At 35.7% G+C, this 22,636-nt stretch overlaps 1 pseudogene; it reads left to right on the forward strand.

Annotated features, from left to right (window-relative positions):
* Positions 1–520: 520 nt before the first annotated feature.
* Positions 521–22,636, forward strand: part of LOC100470812 — an 89,555-nt pseudogene continuing 67,439 nt past the window's right edge.

Below are 22,636 nucleotides of genomic sequence, written 5' to 3' on the forward strand. Positions count from 1 at the left end.
TCTAAAGCTCTGTATTTACCACAAAGGAGACTCATAAATATTGGTTAATCAGAGTGAAGCATTTTATACTACTCCATTTTCTATCACAGGGGAAGCCTAGTCATACACTAAATTGTTTTCATTAAAAGACGGCGTAATGAAATATTAGTGGTCAAAATAGTAGAAAGTCTTAGTCTAAATACTGGTCTTCATTTTATAATAGATCTAGAACTAAAATATCTGTAGGTTATGCAGGTCATCTCCTAATTAAAACATGAAGCCTGAGTGTAGAAAGTGACATCCCTTTCTAAAGGTTACAAATCCAGTGTTTTTTCCCTCAATGTCATTCTAAATTGATTGTTTAGAAGTTTTCCCCCTGCATAGATGGCTGCCACTTTTCTAAAAGTATTTCGGAGATGTATCCTTTTGTAAGAGATCCTCATAGACAAGCATCCTTGATTTGAAAACAAATGGGAAGAGCTGTCATGTTTGTGGACTAACTAAACATGTGTCTACTCTCCCTCCCCAAGTCCCGTTTGAAATGGCAGTGAAGACAGATAAAAGAGAATGTGTTTCTGAGCACGATGAGGAGTCTGCTCCTGAGAGCAGGAAGACGAGGCTTCTGAATGAAGCTGGAGGAGCTTTCAGGGAGGAGCCCACCTGGGCTCTGAGTTCAGTGCAGCAGGTAAGAAGAACAGCATAGGTATGAAGCAGAAAAACAGAAATGGAGGATATCTGTCACAAGTCTGAAGAATGGCTCGGGTTTGCACTTTCTGTCCCCCTGCTTGTAACCAGTTGCAGNGGGGCGCCTGGGTGGCACAGCGGTTGAGCGTCTGCCTTCAGCTCAGGGCGTGATCCCGGCGTTACGGGTTCGAGCCCCACATCAGGCTCCTCTGCTGTGAGCCTGCTTCTTCCTCTCCTGCTCCCCCTGCTTGTGTTCCCTCTCTCGCTGGCTGTCTCTATCTCTGTCGAATAAAAAATAAAATAAAAAAAAAAAAAAACAAAAAACAAAAAAAAAAAAAAAAAATGGGGGATANAGGATATCTGTCACAAGTCTGAAGAATGGCTCGGGTTTGCACTTTCTGTCCCCCTGCTTGTAACCAGTTGCAGTATTTACAAGCAGTAGAACTCTTCAAAGGTATTCCAACAATCCTTATGGGAGAACTGAGGACTTCTAGTGTGCGGACTGGTGACCAAGAGTAGAACCACATTCTACTTCCAGCAGTTGGGCAGGCCCTAGCTGGTTTCTGTATTCTGTGTGCAAGACCTAAAGCAAAGCACCTACTGTGTATCAGTCTAATCATTTGTCAAGAGGAATAGATAATAGAAACCAGTAGCATAAAACAGAAAGAAAAAAAAAAAGGAAATCGCTCTGTCTCAGGATTTCTCAACTTCTGCACTACTGACATTTTGGGCTGAATTCTTTTCTGTTGTGGAGTGGGTCCTGTACATTGTGCGACGTTTAGCAGCTTCCTGGTCTCTATCTAGTAGATTATAGTAGCAAGCAACTCTTCCTCTCTACCCGTGGTGAGCATTGTCTCAATATCTGGACAAAGATATTGCAAATTCCACTGGAGAACAGAGTCAATCCTGGTTGAGAAGCACTATCCCAGAGGAAATTAGTGATTTAGAGAAAAGATACTAACCTGAGAGATATAGAGAAATTATCTTCTTTAAAATAAGAATGTTCTAATATGAAACATGGAGAAACCAAATCACAGATACAGTCCATGGAATTTTAATATATGATTACCAACATTTAAAAAAAAAGCGACTATTAAAAATTTCAAGACAATCTTCTAGAGGCAAAGGAAAAAAAAGATGTAAAATATGAGAAAAGTAAAGAAACAATCAATTTTCAAAGCCCAATGTTTGTCCAGTAAGATTCTGAAACCAGAGAAAAAGAACAACAAATGACATAAAATAATCATGAAATTTTCTAGAGTTGAAGAAAGATACATGTCTTGAGAATAAAAGGGTCAAACTAATGCTGAGGACATTGAATTTTAACAGACCTACACCAGACACATGCTGATGCAATTTTAGAGCCCTAAGACTAAAGAGAAGATTCTAATAGCTTTAAAAAAGAAAAACAAATGTTCTGTCATAGGAATAAACATTATACTAAAGTTTTCAATCAGCATCTCAGAATGCCAGAAGGTTGTGGGACCATGGCCCCAAAGTTCTGATAGAAAGCAAACCTAGCCCTACATTTATACACCCAGGAAAAATTCAGTCAAGTATGAGACCAAATAAAGAATTTTTTGTGACATGGAGAGATTCAGAAAGTTTACATCCCAAACTCTTTCTGGAAAAAAAAAATTACTTCAGTTTGTATTCCAGCAAGGCAAATTCCAAATCCATGGACTATAATTAAACCAGACAAGCAATGAAGAGTAACCCCTGAATGGCAGGGGTGTAGTGAGCTACAGACCAGTCCTTGCTCTTTGGACACTTAAATGGTTTCATGAAGAACCTGGGTGATACTTGAATTGTGGCATAAGTTGACGGTAACTGGGAGGAAGTGAGGTTGGTTTGGGACACCTGGGGCGCTCTGCTTTTGGCTCAGGTCATGATCTCAGGGTCCTGGGATTGAGCCTCATGTCTGGCTCTGTACTCAGCGGGGAGCCTGCTTCTCCCTCTCCCTCTGCCACTCCTCCTGCTTGTGCTCCCACTCTCTTTCTCTTTCTCGGTCTCTATCTGTCAAATAAATAAATAAAATATTTTTTAAAAAGTGTTGTTTGTTCAGCTTACAGGGTGAGAGGCGAAGGCAGACTGTGAATAGAGATGAGTTTATCTTCCAAAGTTCATAGCAAATAATGGAACATTTAAAAAGGAAAAGCAACAAAATTTGGAACGAGGAGGAAGAAAAAGAAACTACTAATAAGAAAGCTAAATGCCTTAACTTCACTAAAAAAAAAAAAAAAGTCAGTGGTCCTTAAAGTTTAAAAAAATAGTGGGACATAGTGGTCAAAGCGTACAATGTAGATTTATTGAGACATAGTGGTCAAAGCGTACAATGTAGATTTATGGGGGTTTACCTTCAGAACCACAAAATCAGTGGTTCCAAGTGTCTGAGTTGGGATATAGTATTAGGAAGGCAGATGAGAAGCAGACTTTCTTTTGTCCTTTTTGTATGATTTGAATTTGTTTAATGCATAAAAAAGAGAGTGGGGGTAGGAACAAAGTATGGAAAAGTGCAGGACAAGGGCACACAGAGTAGCACTTGCTTTTTTTAGTCTTAGAAAAATATTGGCCACGGGATTCCTTTCTTTGTGATACATACTCTTTAGACACAGTTTAAGATTTTACTTAAAATTTTATTTATGTGCAAAATCCCCCCCAATTTTGATAGAATAAAATATAGCACTTATTTGGAAATTTGTTTTTATTATTATAGTGCCTTTAAACAATGTTTCCCTTAAAAGAAAGGACAAATAGATAGACATGAACTCACAGACTATTAAAACATAGAAGGAGTACTCAAACCTGATCCATGGTACATTTCCTGTTTCTGTCATGAATCTGAAAAGACAAAACATGCTGTTTTTATTCCCACTTTTAGGATTCTGCAATTTGCCACCTGATGTTGATCATGATAGTTATGAAACCTCAATTCTTAAATTGATATGATTTGGTTTATACATAGTTTTTTTGCATGTATATTTTTGATAGCGTTTTTAGTGTTTGCTGCAGGTATTACATTAAATATATATAACTTATCACAGTCTACCGTTGTAATCATTCCACCAGTTGAAGAGTAGAATTCTTCCCTTTACATTCCTTTACCTTTCCCATTTCTAATATAACTGCCTTAATTATTTCCTCTACATCAGACAGAACCACACAGTTACAATTTTTACTTACACTATGAAATGTAATTTATAAAACTCAAGAAGAGAAGGAAAATCTACTGCATTGATACATCTTTCACTTACCATCTTTATTCCTTCTTGATATTAAACTTCCTTCTTTCATTGTTAACTTTCTGTTCAGAGAACTTCCTTCAGCCATTCTTTTAGGATTCGTCTGCTGGTGACAAATTCTATTCATGTCCCTTCATGCAAACATGTCTNGAATAATTTCTATTTATTTATATTTTGAGAGAGAGAGAGAGAAAGGGAGGAAGGCAGGGGGGAAACAAAGGGAGAGGGAGAGAGAATCTTAAGCAGGCTCCACACACAGCACAGAGCCTGATGCGGGGCTTGTTCTCAGAACCCTGAGATCATGACCTGAGCTGAAATCCATCAGCTTAACTGACTGAGCCACCCCCGGTGCCCCAGAAATCTGAACAATTTTAAAAGGATAGATATCGTATAGAGTGCATTCATCAACCATAGTGGAATCAAGCTAGAAATGACAAAAATATTACAGAAAATCTCTACATGCTTGACAACTAAAGGGCACACTTCTAAATAACCTATGGGTCAAAGAGGAAGTCTCAAGGAAAATAAAAAATGTACTGAATGAAAATGAAAATACTGTATGTCAAAATTTGAGGGACACGGCTACAGCAACAATAAGAGGTAAAATTAATAGTACTAGATGCATGTATTAGAAAAGAGAAAAAGTCTCACTAACTTAAGCCTCCACCTCAAGAATCTAGAAAAAAAAGTAAACCCAAGTGAATCAGAAGAAGTAAGAGCAGAAATCAATGAAATTGGGGAAAAAAACTTAGAGACAATTAATGAAACAAATAGCTGGTTGTTTGAAAAGATTAATAAAAATTTACAAACCTGTGGCAAGATTAGCAAAGAAAAAAAGACAAAAATGTCTAGTATCAGGAATAAAATAAGGGCTATCACTGCAGACCTTACAGACATGACAAAAATCCTAAGGGAATACTACAAACAACTGTGCACAGAAAAAAATGGACAATTTAGAAGGCATGAACTAATTCCTTGAAAAATGTAAAATACCACAATTCATCCCTTATGAAATAGATCAACTGAAAACTTTATCATTAAGGAAATTGAATTCATAATTGGAGAAGTCCCCAAAAAGAAATCCCTAGTCCTAGACGGCTTCGTGAAGAATTCTACGAATCACTTAAAGAAGAATTAACATCAATTCTACCCAGTCTTTTCCAGAAAGTAGAGGAGGGAACTCTTCTGAATTTATTGTATGAAGCTAGTATTTCCCTGATGTCAAAACTAGACAAAAGCAGTACAAAGAAACTATAAACCAATATCCCTCATGAATATAAATCCAAACATCCTTTTTTTTAAAAAAAAAAAAGATTTTATTTATTTATCTGACAGAGAGACAGCCAGTGAGAGAGGAAACACAAGCAGGGGGATTGGGAGAGGAAGAATCAGACTCCCAGCAGAGGAACCCGATATGGGGCTCGATCCCAGGACTCTGGGATCACGCCCTGAGCCGAAGGCACACGCTTAACGACTGAGCCACTCAGGCACCCTAAATCCAAATATCCTTAACAAAATGTTAACAAACTCAAGTAATATATAAAAAGGATTCTATACTGTGAACAAGTAGAGTTTATTCCAGAGATACAAGTCTGGTTCAGTAGTTAAAATCAGTTAATTTAATCTACTGCATTAGCAGGCTATGAAAAGTTTCATTTGATGCAGAAATACCATTTAATGAATTCACCATCCATTCATGATAGAATCTCTTAGAGTAATAAGAACATTAGAAAACTTCCTCAACTTGATAAAGAGTATATATATATATATATATATATATATGAACTACTACTAACAATAAACTTAATAGTGAAATACTGAAAGCCTCCCCCTATGATTGGAAATAAGACAAGGATATAAACTCTCAGCATTCTTCTTTAACATCACACTGCAAGATCTAGACACTAGGGAAAGATAAGAAAAAGAAATACAGATCAGAAAGGAAGACATAAAAGTGTCCTTATTTGTAGGTTTCAAAATTGTCTGCATAGAAAATTCCAAGGAATCTACAAAAAAACAAAACCAAAACCAAAACAAAACAACCGAAACAAAACCCTAAACTGTTAAAACTAACATGAGTTCAGTAGGGTCAAAGGATATAAGATAAACTTTAAAAAAAAAAATCATTTGAATTTCTATATACTAGCAAAAGATATGTGGATACCAAAATTAAAAACATAGCATTTGCAGTTACTAAAAAATAGCATTTGCAGTTACTAAAAAATAGGTGTAAATTTAACAAAATATATATAAAACGTATGCTGAAAACTACAAAATGAAGAAATCAAATTTGATATAAATAAAGGCAATGATATACAGTGTTTTGGATTGGAAGAGTCAAAATAATAAAGATACTGATTTTCCCCAATTGATACACAATTTAATACAATTTCTATCAAAATCCCAGAAGAATTTTTGTAGTTAAGATTATTATAAATTTTATATAGAAAGGCAAAGAAATTAGAACAGCTGAACAGTTTTGGAAAATGGGCATGTAGAAGGAGGAATCAATCTATATGATGTTAAGTCTTATTATAAGCTACAGTAATCAAGACAGTATTGGTGGAGGGATAGATGCATCAATCAATGCTATAAAATAGAGAAGTCAGAAATAGAACCATGTAAATATGCTCAAATGATTTTGACAAAGGTGCAAAAGCCATTCAGTGGAGGAAAGAGCCTTTCAACAAGTGATGCTGGACATCGAGAGGCAAAAAAAACGTGAGCATGTACCTGTCTCACTTTACACAAAAGTAAACTCAAAATCAATCGCAGATTTGAATATAAACATGAAACTGAAAACCTTTGGAAAAGAACAGAAGAGAGCCTTCCAGATCTGGGGCTAGGCAAAGAGTTCTAAGACCTGATATTGATTGTATAATATAAATGGAAAAAACTTTAAAAAGATGAAAAGACAAACTACAGATTGGGAGAAAATGCTTGCCACATAATTGACCAAGGACTAGTATCTCAAAACTCAGTAGTAAAAAAAGCAATCTTGTAAAAAACGTGAAGAAATAGTTCACCAAAGAGGATGTACAGATAGCAAAAAGCACATGAAAAGGTGTTTAAAATCATTAGCCATGAAGGAAATGCAAATTAAACAATATTACTACATGCTAATTGGAATGGCTGAAATTAAAAAAAAAAAATGTGATCCCACCAAATGCTGGCAAGGACGTGGGTGGGATATACATTGCTAGGGGGAATGTAAAATGGTACAGCCACTCTAGAAAACAGTTTGGTAATTTCATAAAAAAAAAGTAAACATGGAACTACCACATGACCCAGCAATTACATTGCTATGTATTTATCTGAAAGAAGTGAAAACTTGTGTTCACATAAAAACCTGTGCACAAATGTTCATAATCAGCTTTATTTGTAATAGCCCCAAACTAGAAACAGATCAGTTCTTCAAGAGGTGAACGGTTAGACACATCATGATACGTCCATGCCTTGCAATATTGCTCAGCAAGAAAAAGGAACAGATCATGTAACAACCTGGATGGATTTCCATCTGAGGCCACTCTCAAATGGTTACATATTATCATTCTATTTTTGTAACACTTAAAAAATAGTAAAATTAAAGAAATGTACCGATTAGTGGTTGCCTGGGACTAAGTAAGGGATGGAGGGGAAGAGATTGTAGCTGTAAAAGTACACCACGAGGGATGCTTGTGATGATGGAATTATCTGTATCTTGACTATATCAATGTCAGTGTCTGGGTGTGACAGTATACCATAGTTTTGTAAGATGCTTCCATTAGGGCAACTGGGTAAAGGGCCCATGAGATCTGGGTTATTTCTTACAACTGCCTGTGAATCCGTAATTATCTCAAAATGAAAAGTTTAATTTAAAAAATTGAGACGGCTTGATTTCATCATTTGATCAAGCTTCTCTTAGCTTAAATAATTTTAGAACAAGCTACATAATGAATCAGCCAACCACTGAAAACTCTCAATTATCTATCTTGTCTTCCCTTTCAGTTTTGTTTGGGTTCTATTTTAGTGGCCTTGTAGAAAATACTAAAGTAGGTCTAGATTGCTTTTAATTTTAGGGTAACTTCACACAATGCCTGCGGATAATTTAATATCTGCATACATAAAACAATGTGGAATTCTTGCATCTAGGTAGTTGACTGGGAGAGTAGTTAATAGAAGTGAGTAAAGCAGTGCAATGATCAAATTACTTGTTGAGAACAGATTACAATTTACATTAAAAAAGCCTACCACTTGGGTAAAATTTAGGATGCTCTTTCTGTTTCTCTCTGGTTGTTGGATAATCCCTGTTTATTGTTCTCTTATTTTGCTGGATCCCAATAATCAAAGACTCTGTAGCAGGGTGGATGTAGAAAATGTTAAAAGGTAAATTTCTCACAAATTGTGCGGTATGGCATTTTCTCCCTGGGAAACATGAGTACATAAAAGACGAGAGTCTCCCTTAAATGACTGTGTTTATCCAGTGTGATTCTGCTTTCAGCCACACTCCTGGAAAGAATGGTTATGGATTGTTTTGGAATTTGCAAAAAAAAAATGTAATTCATCTCAAGTAAATGCATAAACTAATTTTCTGGTAAAACGGAATATTATGTGGGATTATCACTACTAGCTTTGAAAATGTAGTCATATTTGGAGTAGTAGTACGCTGAATAAAGAATAGAGGAGGGGAAATAAGAGTATAAAAAGCCCAGAGGGAGACTCTTTTATATATGAAAGTCTGTGTTTAGGGTGCTATATTATATATTATTTAATATAACATATTTTGATACATAATATAGACCATATGACATGCTATTGTACATTACAGGAAGGAAAGAATCATTAAATAAAAGACATTAGAGCAGCTGAATAACTATAAACTTGGGCCCATTTGTGGCACCACATACCAAAATAGATTTCGTATAGATTTAAAGATTAAATACAAAAAATCCCCCCAAACCAAGAAAGATGTCTAGAAGCGTCTAGACATGTTTAGAAAATATAAATATTTTCCACATAATACAGTGAGGAATTCTTTCAAAGTATTAAAGTGAGAATGTAAAGAGAAATATGAATAGCTTTTACTACATAAATGGTAAACTTCATGGATGTTAAACCTCACTAATATCTTAAATATTTAGATTAGTGATGTGTCATATATAATAGAAAAACATAAGGAAAAACAAAGCTGGGGGCATCACAATGCNAGTATATAATGTGCTCTTATAAATAAAAAAGTGAGCATCTTAAGAAAAACAGACATAGATAATTCACAAAATTAGAAATAATTATAAACAATAAAAAATTTTGAAATACCCACTCACTTATTAAAGAAATGCAAATTGAAATAAAATTGTTGGAATGGCTGTTTTCTTAAGGACTAATATCTGACCTGTGCTCTGTGAAGAATAGTTTAATATATGGCTTGTGGTTATCTATAACCTTTTTGGACAGAATTTTTAGAAAAAAGTATTTTACAGTCTTAATAGCATTGATTTTCTTTATTCAAATCAGAAATGCATATAAAAATATGAATCCTAGGCAGTTTATTTCAACATTATTTATCTTGTTGCCAAGTTTCAACTAACCCACTTACCTGGTAGTAAAAATATTGTTATATACATAATTTTTATTCCTAAGGTACAGTGCACTACCATTCAATCATTCGAAATTGCATTCCTACAACCTGAATGTCCTCAGCAGATATATTTACACATATATAATGGAATATTATTCAATCTAGAAAAGAAGAAAATCCTTTCATTTGCAGCAACATGGTTGGACCTGGAAGGCATTATGCTAAGTGAAATAAGCCAGACAGAAAGAAAAAATACTGCATGGCATCATTTATATGTGGAATAATAATAAAAAAAAAAAAGTTGAACTCATAGCAACAGAGTAGAAAAGTGGTTGCCAGGGGCTGGTGGGTGGAGGAAATAGGGAGAGATTGGTAAAAAGCACAAATTTTTAGTTACAAGACGAATAAAGTCTGAGGGCCTAATGGTGACTGTGGTTGATATCACAGCATTGTATAATTGAAATTTGCTAAATGTTTTCATTGAAAAAAAAAAGGTATAAAGATGTGTTTCCAAAAATATTCAGTGTTTAGGGAAACTACTAAAATTATACTAACTGAAAGATTCAGATGAAATTAATATATTTAATTTTGACAGAATTTGACAGCTTCTGATATAAATAGAAAAAATAAATATCGTATGATAATATAATTTATCCTTACATGTGAAAAAAAAAGGTTTGAAGACAATATAACAAAATATTAAAGGCTTTGGTGTAATGCTGCATCAAGTGTTTAGAAAATACTTTCTGAATGCAATAAACTGTTAATGCACAAAGAAATCACCAAATTCTTAATAAGGGTGAAAATTAAATGTTTATCAATAGGCAAATGTTAAATTACATCATCACATACTCATGATAGAATTCCATGCAGTCATTATATTTATATCCCTGAAGGGTTTTTGTTTTAATAATATGGAAAAGTGCTTACAGCCTAATGCAAAGTGATGAAACAATATGAATATACTTTGAGAAGCTGCAGGGAAATATGGTGAATTGTTAGCAGCCATTACCACTAAGTGGTGGAATCATAATTGTTATTTTGTCATGACTTTGCTGAATATTCCAAATTTTCAACTGTCAGCCCCCAACTTTCATAATCAGAAAAAAAAAATGTTTTTGAAATCTCTGAGGAATTATATATGTAGCACCAGAAACATTTATCAATTTATTTAGCTAGAGTAGTTAATAAACCCATGGTATTTAAACAACATCTCTGCTTTGTCCTGACCTGCAGTCCTTTGGCACTGCGTGGATTTGGCATCGTTGGCTCCAAGTAAAATAATAGTAAGGTGCATTTATGCAAAGGAAGAGAGGAGAGATTAAGGTCCCCTGTTAGCACCAGGGAGCCTGACAGATTCTGATACGTTTTGTTTACTGTATCTGTGTTTTCATTTGCATTGATTTTTCCAAGGGTTTTAGCAATAAAGCTAGGTCTCCAAAGAAGTCAGGGATTTTTGTGTTACCCATAACTTGGCGGGAAGCAGAAGGTCTGCAATTACTCCTTCTGCCTTTAACTGACTTTGATTCCTGTCCTTTTGGCTTGTGCACCTGGCTTTCACCCAGGAGAAGGCAAGAATTAAAATAATAATAATAAATAAAAATAATAGTAATAAATTTTTAAAAACCCCACACACAAAAAAGCCTCTCTGTTGGTTTTCAAATGTCATTTCCCCTTTGGCTTTGTTGATGCTGAAATTCTGTTTTTGCATCTGAAATTGGAAACTCCTCTAATCCTGGAGTCTGCATGTAATTCATTGGAAGGCTTTCTCTTATCTGTGTCTAGGATCAGCATTTAGTCTGATGTTCATTTATATCCAGGTGCAAAACTTGAAGACTTTTACCTTTAGTACAGTGGCCCAAATTTTGTCGCTTCTTGTACTATCATTAACTGTCAGTTCTTAATTATATCCACATACGAATTCTGGCCAGAGGCCGCAGGATCTGGGTTTTCTCTCCGCCTTCTGCATGCCTAACCCTTGGATATTTCTTCCTCCTGTTCATTTTGGTAGATTTCTGAATTTGGATTTATAGCCTTGCCCAGTCAAGACATTGTTTGGAATAGAAAAATAGTAGTTATTTCTGATGTGCCCCTCCCAGCAGTTGGAATACCCCTTTTATAGATTTATTTCCACTTACTCCACAGGAAGAATTCAAAGACGAGTTAAGTCACGTTATTAACAAGAGTATCTTGCAGTTGCATATACCTTAACGTTCTCAGTGACTTCAACACGCCTCTCTCATTTAATTCTCTTAATGAGATTTAATTCTCATCTTGGAGCAGGCTTTTCCATTTTCTATATGAGAAAATGGAAGTTCAATAAAGTTCAGTGATTCTTCCCCAGACTGCCCAACTAGGAATCATCATGCCCCGGAATCACCTACTAGACGAGAGCTGTCTTGGAATGACATTAGTGTATGGGAATTAATTGTACTAGAATCCATTCTGAGAACATCGTTGATGTGCTCAAACTTGTTTAATGGGAGTTTTTCATTTTTATTCATATTTTTATGTATTTGTGTTGCCTACTTTCTTTGCAGAGATTTGAAGGGAAAAGAAATTAGGCTCCCTAAAATACTCCTAACCCCCTTGCTTAGAAGATGAAGTCCAAACTCTTTGACGTGGTATATAGACTTTCACAGCCTGATCCCAGGCTACCGAACCTTTCTCATCCGCTGTCACTCACCTCCATGCCTACTATCCTCCTGCCATGTGGCATTTTCCTTGGCTGTCAGAGCGTGTTGTTTCTTGCCTGAAATGCCATCCTCCCCAATCCCTGTTTACCTCGTGAACTCTTACTTCAGTGATTCTCACACTTCACATCAGAATACACCTGGAAGGTGAATTAAATACATGCTGGACTCCACCTCCAGGGTTTCTGATTTTGTAGGTTTAAGACCCCAAAAGTTGTGTTTCTAACCAGTTCCCAAGTAGTCCTGAGGCTGCTTATCCCAAACCACACTTTAATAAACATTGTTTCTACATATTCTGGAAGACCCAAACTAAACTGATCGGCAAATTCTTTTCTGACTGCACACATACTTAATTGCTCTTTCCTCTGTGTTTTTATGGTTTGATCTGTTAACACAACATTTTTTGATAATTATTTGTGTCTTCCTCACGTAACTGCCTTTCTTTTTTTTAAGGGACAGACTTGTTCTACTTGTTTGGATCCTCATGGTCTAACAGGGTTTTTGGCACTTGTGGAGAACTCAAGAATTTAAGTGAACATATGATGTGCCTGGAAATATTTTATTCATTTAGAGTTGCTCGTGTTAGATGCTTGCCTCACTGCTTTTCTTTTTTATTGTGTCTTTGTTCTCAAATCAAACTTGTCTGTTTTTAGGACAACTAGAAAAGGAAAACTGTTACTATTTTTTAAATGACTAGTGTGTGCCATGTACTATGCTTTACACATATTCTTAAGTTGTCCTTTGGGTAACGCCTATGGTATAACTACATATCATTTCCATTTTAGAGATAAAGAAACTGAGGCTCAGAAAGATTAAGAAATTTTGTAAATATCATGTGATGGGAAAGTGGTATAAAATAAGATTCGAATTTAGCATTTTTTAAAATTCCAGAACCTGTTTGACTCTGCTGTCTTCAGAATCGATTTTCATTTGTCTTTTGGCATGCTAAGATGATGGGACATTGGTTTATCTCCAGAAAAAATAAGAGCTGACCTCTATGTTAGCATTATTAGTGATGGTTCTGATTCCTCTTTCCCCTTGCTCTTTGCATCCAAGTTCAATTCCTAAATTACTTTCTGTATCACACTTATTTCTACCATGTCTCTCCTTCCTTCTCTGTAGATCATTGAAGGGATAATTCTAAATGTCTTGCTTCTAGGGCTTTACGAAAGCTTACTTTGACTGACTGACTGCATTTGTAAATCAAATACAGTTTGTTTTCTTCCTTAATCAAATAGAAGAATTAAGCAAAGGGACATTTAAAAGATGTTAAAACTGAACAGTCATTTGTAATTTCCAGTAAACGATTTTGTTCTTCATGACTGAAGAAAAAATGGAATTCATTTTTTTAAATGCTCAACATTGAAAGTTTATTTTTTGAATTTTTCTGTATATATATATATATAGATGTATATATAGGATATATATATATATATATTTAAAATGATACTATGGTATATTATAATTATATATAGAATTTAAAATGATACTATATATAGTATATATATGATACTATATATATATATAGTATATATATAGTATATATATATAGTATATATATAGTATATATATATATATCTCATAGTATCATTTTAATTCTAACAACCATTCTTTTCTTCCTTCCAAAAGAAGTAAATTCTCTTGAGAGTAATTGGATTTTTTCTTCTTTCCTTAAGTTATAAACATAGATATATTTTGGAAGGTCAAGTATACTTTCTTTATGATTAAAATTATTCTCTCCTTAGGAATGATCAAAGTAAGGAACAAATTTGAACCTGTGGCAACCAGTTCATTTAGTTAATAATTCTCTAAATGTAATTTCATATTTCATATCATTCAGGGATGCAAAGCCAAAAACTATGGTCTTATATCAAAAATTGTCACAAACTTTTAATCTAGTATCCTGTATGTATCCATTTGTTTAAACTATTTGATAAAGAAAAAATATAACTTGTCATTTAAAAGACAAAAAATTCATTTTTTCTTTCCTACTGTATAGTTGGGTGTTTTTGTTTGGCACCAAAGATTGGTTTTGTATTAGTAGAGGGAGGTAGATATAGGACATCCTTTTAATCAATATTGATTTAATTCACCTTTATCTACTCGGCAAGGTTGGTAGTCTGCATTTGTGAATTCTGTAAGGCTGTCTGATAGTCATGGCTGTGATTTGGAAAAAAAAAAAATTGAAGAGTGGTGCTCTAGGACTCTTTCTTCACATTGTTTCTTGGCCTACTGGCTGAATTGGAATACCAGAGATTGATTATTAGATTTACTCTGTACTTCCATTGTGCAAACCTCTAGATACACCTGGCTATATTCATTTGTAAAATTTTCCAAGCTTAAAGTTGAGTTGCAGAAGAAAAATATAAACCAAGTCCATCATAATTAGGTCATTTGTTTTAAAGTTATTACCCTAGGGCCAGTGGTGAATTGATCCACAAAGATTAAAAGAAAATTAAGAGGGTGATAAGGCGAGTTGGGGATCATAGTCTTTTTGCTGACTGATCTTTGGTTTGGTTTTTCCAAATCTTGGTCCTGTAACTGTGCTGGATCTTTGAGGTCAAACATATGTTAGTCACTTCATAAATATAGTTTTGAAAATATTTTACTTATTTATTTATTTTAGAGAGAGAGAGGAAGGGACAGAGGCAAGGGAGAGGGACAAGCAGACTCTGTGCTGAGCACAGAGCCCAATGCCGGGTTCCATCTCATGACTGCGAAATCATGACCTGCACCAAAATCAAGAGTCAGATGCTTAACCAACTAAGCCACCCAGCTGGCCCTAAATATTTGTTGTTTGAATGAATAATCTGTGTTTCCTTGTTTTGCTCTGTGTATCAGATCCATGAAACTTAGTAAATTTGGAGCAACAAATGTAAAGAGAGGCACAATGAGAAAGCAGTTAAGAATACTGCTTGATGAAGAAGAAAGAAAATAAAATTAGAAGGGGCAAGCCAGTTTACTAGTATTAGCTTTGCATATAGTCCATTATGTGAGAGTAATTAAGTCAATTAACGCTAACATTGACATTCTCATCCATTGGCAGTAATAAGATACTGGCTACCCCACAAAAAAAATGAGGTAAATGTCTGTCTGTAAAACCTGAAAACAATCCAAGGTAACAACACAAACAAAAACAAAACCATAAAATGTAATAGATTCGAACATAAGGTCACTCGCGAGAGTCCGAGAATTAAAATCACTGTATTACAAGCTGGAGGTTTTACCGTACGTTTTTACCATGATCCCTCGGTATAGGCTTCTAGGACAGCATTATACTAAGACATGTGAGGAGTATACAAATCAGAGAGCCTACAGAAATCGAGTCATCCTTTTAGTTGTCATGAACTCTAGGACAGAGTTTTTATCAGCTATGATCAAATAAGTTGGACAGGTCATATAACAAGTTAGAACTTGCCAAAAAATTTTTTATAGAAGAAACAGATGTCATCTTCTGTTGTAAACTACATCCTGAGCATATCCCACCCTGACTACTTTATAGCATATATGAACTCCCACACCACCCCCTTTCCCCCTTCTCTGTGTATTTTTAATCACTTTCTATAGCAATCAAGAATTTGCCATCAGAGAAACTGTTTCACTGCTTATCTTTTGATGCCTGTTCTTGCTAAACAGATTTTAGATAAGAGCAATTGGCAGTCAGTGCCCTTCCTGGAAACAGAGGTCAACAAGCTTTATATCTAAGCTCTAGTACATCCTTCTGGAAAGCATTTGAAATCTTAGTCCTATTCAGATTCCAAATATAATTCTCCTTTCTTTTTCAGAAATTTCAAAGGTTTTCAAGTTTCTAATTGTAAAGCTATTTCAATCCTATATAAAACCTAGAAATTCATGGCTGAGAACTCCTTTTTTGTGAGTGTTAATAATGAGAAACAACATTTTTAACTAAAGGAGAAAAGAAAAAGACCTTTGAGGTTTGGGGCTTGTTGGTGAAAGGACCACAAATGGAATAGGTTACGTCTCACTATCTGGTAATATTTGCAAAAGCAGGCGATGATCCATCTGTGTGACCTGTCAGAAGGTCTTCAGATCGGTTCTTCCTAAGTGTAAGTCTGCCTTAGATGTCGCTGAGGAAAACTGTTTCTCAAGGCATTTTTTAATGATTGCATTGTTTCAGTATTACACCAAATGGCGTTTTGAAAGTATAACCTAGAATGTGCAAAAGAAAACATGAGGAAGAATGGAAGGTGGCATGACAAAAGCATTTGGTCTGTCTCAGTTCCTGAGTATGAAGCAGAAAAGGGGTATTGACTTGGTTAACCAGACTCTGCCCTCTGTTCAACTGCATAGGCTCACATCAAAGGCCACAGATCCATTTGAACAGGTGCTTTTAAAAATTGTATTGAGTAACCTCTGTGCCTCTTTAGGTTTTGAATGGTTTACATAACTGCACAAAATGAGTGAATGTAAGAAAAATGAACTGACAGGTGAAACCTGTCTGGTAAGAAATCCATGCTCCTGAAGTGATTGTAGCTTTTCAAAAGATTTAGTGGCTGCCTTACATTAAATGTTTTATGCAGCTGAACGAAGTTCCCTGAAGATACTGTCTACTTTCTTCTCAATATCAATCCCTGCTTGTTGTCATAATTCTTTCATCGGATGTTTTCAGAATTTTTTTCTTTCTCAAAAGAATTTTTAATTTATATATTTCTCAGTGACAATTTTATAAGGATGAGGCTTTATCTGTTCTCTTCTTCTGTTTCATACTCCATGAAATGGGACTTTTTCCTTCCCATTGTGTGTGAAGGCTTTTTGAATGACACACCTTCAGTTAGGGAAGAGGTCAGTAAGTATTTACTGATATCTGTCTTGTCTTCAGAGTAGTACTAGTTAGAGTGTGTGATTTAAAAAAAAAAAGGGGGGGGAGGTTGGGGGAACTTGACAATCCCTGCCCCTCACCAAGATGCTAAGAATTTAGTTCCGGAACGAAACCCAGAAAACAATAGAGAAACAAGTAGGAGCTAAATAAGCCCTGTGACATTGAAGTAAAAGAGAAGACAATGTGGAGAGGAGGTCTGAGCTCTTTAGTCTAGGCAAGGACGCCTCCAGTAGTGAGTGGGACTTAGAAATGGGCAGGATTTAGGAATAAGGAGGGTCTTTCCAGGAATGAGAATGGATGGACCTTGGGATAATCTAACAAGACTAGGGTAGTTTATTACCTGAGATCCTTTTTGATACTTGGGTTGTCTTTTACATATCAACTTTGATTGCAAAGTAATCAGTAGTTTGGAGAGGACAGGACAACCACTCCATATGTAAAAATGTTTTGGTGAAAATTTTGTCTTAGTTTGAAAAATTAACTATCTAACAGGCTATCATTGCCAGAGAAAATGAAAAGATGAGATACCACCATGAAATGAATGAGTACAAAAAGTCATTTGAAGATGAAAATTAAAAAGTACTAATTAAAATCTATTTCTTTTATAGTTTAACCTACAAGGGTTCTAAATATTTGACCAGAATCCAGAAATATGTGTTTCTCTGTGGGTTTTAACAGACTTTTTTTTTTAATATATCAATAAATGCCATCCATGTGGCCATCTTACAATATGATGTTGACATGACTCTATTGGAATGAGGGTCTTTCTTCCTTTTCCTAGATTTTGGGGCAGCCTTAGTGAGTCACTTCAATCTAGTAACATACAACAGAACTAACCTTCAAGTCTAGGTCCTAAGAGGCGATGGAACTTTCACTGGGTTCTCTCTCTTTCTCTCTCAGGACACATGGTCTTGGAACCCAGCCACCATGCTGTGAGACAGTCCAAACTAGCCTATGCAGAGAAATCACATGGAGAGGCTCACACAGAGGAACTGGAGATCTAGCTGACATTTAGCATCAGTCACCAAATGTGGGAGTGAAGGAGGCTCCAAATGATTCCAGCCCAGAGCCTGCAGCTCGAGTCTTCCATCTGAGGCCCTAGACATCATGGAGGGACTAGCCATTCCCTCTGTGCTCTGTCTGAATTCCTGACCCACAGAATCCAATAGCATAACACCACCAAGTTATTAATTTGTTACATAAGCATAGTAACTGGAAAACATATCAGTCAGATTTTCATACCTAAATTTATACTGGCTATAGCTGTTGACTTAATAAACTCTCATTAATATATAAATAAACTCACTTTCAAAAATATCTGTCTGCATTTCTGAAAACTCAGTTTCAAAATAGTGGACTAATCATTTTGTCCAATTTTAGAAAACAATTTTTAAAACTCACCTGTGTTCCCAGTATGTGGTATAATTTCCTTGATTTTGCTAATAAATACTCAAAAAAAAAAAAAAAGAATGAATCAGTCAATCTTCTCAGAATCTCCTGATTAAGACCTTCACTGTCCATGGCTAGCACCAAAGTTTCCATCGGTATGGAGAGAAAATGGAGGTACTACTTGAAATTAAAAAAAAAAAAAATTCTCTTGTAAGGGAGAGCCTATAAGTACATTTTCCCATTCAGTGACTGCAGTATAATGTAAATAAAGATGGCATCTCTTTATTGTTGAAGATAACATCTATGCATACACCCGCATACATACATTTTAATGTAGGTAGTCCCTGTTTCTACCGCGGAATCTGTCTCATGATAGAATCTCTGAAAAAAAACATTCAAAATGTTTTCCTATTGTAATTTATTTGATACAATTGAACATTAATAAAAGTATTAATTTAGCTGCTGAATACTATCCAGCAGAAACTTACATGTTCACAGCAGCCTAGTGAAAGAATGTATTTTTTTTAAAGATTTTATTTACTTATTTATTTGACAGAGAGAGAGCACACAAGTAGGGAGAGTGGGGGAGGAAGAAACAGAATCCCCACCAAGCAGGGAGCCCACCATCGGGCTTGGTCCCTGGACACTGGGACCATGACCGGAGCTGAAGGCAGACGCTTAACTGACTGAGCCACCCAGGTGCCCCAAAAGAATGCATTTCTACCTCCCCATGGAGATCAGACCAAAAAAGGGTATCCTAAACCTTTCCTACCTCATTTGAACGATGTTCACTACTATTCTGAGTACCTAATTTTACTTTTATTTTTAAATAATTTATTGTAGAAAAGACCTGACATCCTCAGCATGTCTATAAAATGATAGAAACACTGTTGGGCCACAAGGAAGAATGACCCCAGTAGTAACATACGTGTGAAGACAAGAGATCAAATTATCTTCAATTGTCTGTAGGTGACTTTTAGGTTCCTGATGTCACCAAGTTCTTTACTAGATTGTTTCCATGACTCCTTGGGATGATCGAGCAAACCACCATTGTATTCATTTTTCTAATTTCTTTTTCCTCTTTTCTCCATCTTTCTCATAATTAACCTAGACAGAAATTTGGCAAGAATGTGTTCATTGCAAGATAATCAAGTGCATTTCTGAGAAATTTTGATGCACATTCAGGCAACATTCATTCCAACAAATATTTGTGCTATCTTAAAAAGGAATATAAGACAGTTCTTACTTTGAGGAATATATAGTGTAGTGGAGAACAAAGACATGAACTGGGTTTGAAACCAAGAGCAGAAGGAGCCAGTTTAGGAAAATTAAACTCAATCAAAATTTGGAGAAGGCATTGCAGAGAAAGTTAACTTATGAACCAAGTCTTGAGGAAGATTAGGAGTTTATGAAATGAAATGGAGCCAGGAAGTTATTTGTATTAAAATGTTGATAATTGGGTGCCTGGGTGGCTCAGTCAGTTAAGTGTCTGCCTTCAGCTGAGGTCATGATCCCAGGGTCCTGAGATCGAGTCCTGCATTGGGCTCTTTGCTCAAAGGGGAGCCTGCTTCTCCCTCTCCCTCTGCCTGCTGCTCCGCCTGCTTGTGCCCCCACCCCTCTGTCCCCACCCCTCTCTGTCAAATAAATAAAGTCTTAAAAAAAAAATGTTGATCATTGCTTCCACGCTGTATTGCCTTGTAAGAATGCTGTGCCCATTCATAGAGACTGCTAAAAGTCCTATTAGTGTCCCAGGATTCTGCAAACTTGGCCATTGCTGGTTCATGTACAGTAAACAGCTGATTTCACAGACTCAGTCTGGTTTGAGCCACTAATCAGAATCTCCTTCCTAAGATTTTGAACTGAGAGACAAGACACAAAGATTAAGTGTTAGTAGTTATATCCTGAAGCTGTATGGCTCATGTAGACTTGCGGTTGGAAGCCATTGTGAACTTCATACAAGCAGGAGAAGTAGGTCTACAGTGAGGAAAAATGGGACAGTACTATTATTCAGAGAACACATGGCCCCAGGGAGAGACAGCCAAGTTCCCACTATCTTCCCACTCCCAATTTGACTATCTTTCTTGCTTTTTTAATTCTGTGAAATTCCCTCTGAATCCTCCCAGTAAGCTTCCTTTTACAAAGAACTAGTTTGGCTTCTCAATCTTGAAACCAAAGAATTTCTAAGGCTGTAATAAGGGAAAGTGTATGGAGTAGATTTAGAGATCTGAGAGGCTGGTAGGTCTAGGGAACTGTTACATTCATCTACCCACAAAAAGGTTCTGGTTACTACAATGGGCTGCACACTAGAATCTGTGTGATGACTGATAGGATCTTTGATTTCAGAGTCCACATTGGCTCCTAGACAGGTACCATCAGTGTTAGGGTGGGAGGAAATGACATAGGACTTAAATTTGGTTTAATCCTCTGGACTAAGGAGTTGAGACTTAATTGTGTGGTCTTTGCATTTTCACTGGGAGCACCTCACTGCCAAGGGGCTGAAAATGGACTCTTACTGGAGAGAAAGGTTCAAAAGTTCAAAAGACGTTACAGTGGTTTATCAATGGTGTCTAATATCAGCCCTACCTGACCAAATCTTATTTCTTATTACTTAATTTTCCTTCTTGGGTGGAAAGTAGTAATACTTTAAAAAGTTGAGAAATGGTGCTGTAAGCCATGATGCTTCTCTCTGTATTTAGCAAGAGGCTTTTTTTTTTTTTTAAGATCTATCTAGTGAAGAAAACCCACTGATTTCATCTTCATGCAGATGTATTAAGTAGCCATAAGAACACATGTTTTCCTATATCAGGAAGACTCATTTTAGTAGAGGGTATATTGGAAACTGCGGCTATGGTTGTGGCAGAGCTGGTTGCCTGTCCTAATAACTGCTCTCATGTACAAACAGATCATTGTAACAGGTTAAGGCCTTCAGTACATGGCAGAACAGGAACATTTCATCCTAGGAAAAATGATCTGGCCTTTTAAGGAACAATTACACTAAACTTTTTTAGTTGTAGGCCTGATCTGTGAAATGTCTATATATCTGCCTCTTTTCTTAGGGTATGATTACCTTTTTGAGAATATTTCCCTCAAACAGAAAGGTCATGGTGAAAGAATTTATTTCTATTTCCCCAGATTTATTCTTTGTGCCCAGAAAAGCCAGTAGTGAGCCAAGTTGTTAGAGAAACAGTTTGAAATAACTGATTCTTTATCACCTAAAAACAAATATATTCTCAAAGAGAAAAATGAGACATTAAGGTTCATTTTGATTTGGTCTTTTCATTGGTATGACAGCAACATGAAAATCTTTACTGTTTTCAGGATCAAATATCCTATATTTCTAGAGACACAACTTCCCCTTCTAAGAAAGTCAAGCTATCATATATGTTTTTGTCACTTTGTTAGTTAAGGCACATTTATGCATTTTTAAAAAAAATTTGTAGCGGTTATATTTACCAGGGGCAGTATGTCAACCATTGCTCAATAGAGGGCAGATATTTTATTAATAGTAGGGTTAATCCTTCTCTTAAACTTTGTTCCTGATTGTTTAGATAAACCTTCCACTGTTTTTGTCAACAAAATGACTATGTCAGTGGACTGCATCATAAACTCAGTTGGAACATTATTGGGTTGTTTACTGAGCTGGGACCTCCTTTTTCTTGTATAAATGATCACTCCTTTTTATTTTTTACAGACTATTGGTAAGCATTATGTAAGTTAAAATGTTTGACATTAAAGTATCAACATTTTTATACAAAAAATATTGCATAGTAGGCACTCAAAATTTCAGTTCATGGATCTACTAAGCAAAATATCTTTGGCTTTCAACAAATGGTTAAAAAATGTGATGGTTCTTAGTAGTATATATGTTGCAAAATTTGCAGAGAAAATAGAATTTATCTATAGTTCCACATATTTTTAAATGGTTTAAATGATGAATGATATGGATAAAGAATTGCCACACGTTATCCTTGAAACAAAGACTACTTGGCCATTTCTTCTCTTAGACTTTGGTCCATGGTACCTCACTGTTTTGGGGAGACTAGAAAAAAAATACATTCTTGGAAACCAGAATGTTAACACTGTTTTCCAATTTCTATGTCTAGACTTCTTCATAGAAAAATATCAAGGGATTTTTGATGAAGCACTTTATACAGAAGCAGACCAAAGACTGAATTGCAAGGTTAACAGGACTGGCAGGTGCTCCAGAGGGACACGGGGCAATGATCCCAACTCAGTTCTCCCATGAGTGTTG

This window comes from Ailuropoda melanoleuca, chromosome 18 (assembly GCF_002007445.2).
Source record: "Ailuropoda melanoleuca isolate Jingjing chromosome 18, ASM200744v2, whole genome shotgun sequence".
Classification (NCBI taxonomy): Eukaryota; Metazoa; Chordata; class Mammalia; order Carnivora; family Ursidae; genus Ailuropoda; species Ailuropoda melanoleuca.